This window comes from Prionailurus bengalensis, chromosome E1 (assembly GCF_016509475.1).
Source record: "Prionailurus bengalensis isolate Pbe53 chromosome E1, Fcat_Pben_1.1_paternal_pri, whole genome shotgun sequence".
Taxonomy (NCBI): Eukaryota; Metazoa; Chordata; class Mammalia; order Carnivora; family Felidae; genus Prionailurus; species Prionailurus bengalensis.
In genome coordinates this window covers 12,840,687-12,842,917 of record NC_057347.1, presented here as the reverse complement: position 1 = coordinate 12,842,917, position 2,231 = coordinate 12,840,687, and the positions used below count along the sequence as shown (strand labels likewise).

General features: G+C 76.7%; 1 pseudogene; it reads right to left on the bottom strand.

The window, feature by feature from the left end:
- Positions 1 to 1,786, bottom strand: part of LOC122486033 — a 3,850-nt pseudogene extending 2,064 nt beyond the window's left edge.
- Between the last annotated feature and the right edge of the window lie 445 nt (positions 1,787 to 2,231).

Here is a 2,231-nt window from a genome sequence, read left to right as displayed (position 1 = left end):
ACGCGGGCCGGGGAAGGGGGGGCCGGCTGGCTCGGGTCGGCCGTCCTTGCGGCCCCCCCCGTTCTTTCTTGCGGGGGACTGGGTCGACCAGCAGCCCCTCACGCTGGCGCGGGCGCCCGCTCGCGCCTAAGTCCAGTCGTTTTGAGGTCGACCAGCACGCCCGAGCATGGGGCCCGGGGGAGGTGGCGACGCGGGACTCGCGGTCGACCGGCACGCCGCGGACCGGGCGACCTGAGACGCGGCGCTTGGCGTTCGAGGTCGACCCGCACAACGTGGACCGCGGACCGGGAGACAGGGCGACCCGAGACCCGAGACCCGAGACCCGAGACCCGAGACCCGAGACCCGAGACCCGAGACGCGAGGCCGACCAGCACGCCGGGGGCCGCGGGCCGCGGGCCGCGGGCGACCAGCACGCCGGGGCCGGGGCCGGGGCCGGGGCCGGGGCCGGGGCCGGGGCCGGGGCCGGGGCCGGGGCCGGGGCCGGGACCCCCCCCAGACGCGGCGCTTGGCACTCGAGGTCGACCAGCACGCCGGGGACCCGCGGACTCGAGGTCGACCAGCGCACCGCGGACTGGGAGACCCGGCGACTCGGCGACTCGGGATTTGAGGTCGACCAGCACGCCGAGGACCCTGAGTAGACCAGCACGCCGGGGACCGCGGACCCGCGGCCGACCAGCACGCCGGGGCCGGGGCCGGGGCCCGGGGCCGGGGCCGGGGCCGGGGCCGGGGCCGGGGCCGGGGCCGGGGCCGGGGCCGGGACCGCCCCCCCCTCCCCCTGAGACGCGGCGCTTGGCGCTCGAGGTCGACCGGCACGCCGGGGAGCCGCGGACCCGGTGACTCGGCGCTCGAGGTCGACCAGCACGCCGGGAGCCGGGAGCCGGGAGCCGGGAGCCGGGGGCCGGGGGCCGGGGGCCGGGGGCCGGGGACCGGGGACCCACGGACCGGGAAACTCGACGACGTGGGACTCGAGGTCGACCAGCGCGCCGAGGACCTGAGGTCGACCAGCACACCGCGGACCGGGGGACCGGGGACATGGCGACCCGGGACTCGAGGCCGACCGGCACGCTGGGGGGCTGAGGACCCCGAGGCTCGGCGCTTGACGCTCGAGGTCGACCAGCACACCGGGGACCGGGCGACCTGAGACGCGGCGCTTGGCGTTCGAGGTCGACCCGCGGACCGGGAGACAGGGCGACCCGAGACCCGAGACGCGAGGCCGACCAGCACGCCGGGGGCCGGGGGCGACCAGCACGCCGGGGCCGGGACCCCCCCCCCCCCCCAGACGCGGCGCTTGGCACTCGAGGTCGACCAGCACGCCGGGGACCCGCGGACTCGAGGTCGACCAGCGCACCGCGGACTGGGAGAGACCCGGCGACTCGGTGACTCGGGATTTGAGGTCGACCAGCACGCCGAGGACCCTGAGACGCGGCGCTTGGCGTTTGATGTAGACCAGCACACCGGGGACCGGGGCCCCGCGGGGCCTGGGGCCGGGGCCGGGGCCGCCGGGGGTGGCGCTTGGCGCTCGGGACGCCGGGGAGCCGCGGACCCGGTGACTGGGACTTGAGGTCGACCAGCACGCCGGGAGCCGGGGGCCGGGGACCCACGGCGGCTTGACGACGATCGAGGTCGACCAGCACACCGCGGACCGGGGACCGAGGACATGGCGACCCGGGCCAGGACGACCGGCACGCTCTGAGCCCCGAGCTCCGCTTGGCGCTCGAGGTCGACCAGCACACCGGGGACCGACCGACTGGTGACCTGGGGCTTGGCGCTGGAGGTCGATTGGCATGCCGGGAGCCGGGGGACCCGGTGACCTGGGACTTGAGGTCGGCCGGCACGCTGGGAGCCGGGGACGCTGGGATCTGCGGATCTGAGACCCGAGGTCGACCGGCACACCGCGGACCGGCACGCTGGGGGCCAGGGACACGGTCACCTGAGCCCCGAGTCCCGACCCCTTAGGCCCCGGGGTCGACCCGAACCCCGGTTGCCTGAGTGCCCGGGACTCGAGGAGACCCGAGTTCTACCAGCACGGCCGAGCCCCGTGACCTGGGATCTGCGGAGCTGGGGATCCGTTGACCTGGTCCCCGAGGTTGACCGGCACGCTGGACTTCGCCGCGGCCGTCTACCCCAAAGTTTAGGAAATCCGTGGATCGCTAGCGACTCTGGGCCCCGTGAGGTCGGCCACCCGAGTCCCCGGGTTCGATGACGAGTGTTGACCCGCTGCCCCCCGGCGC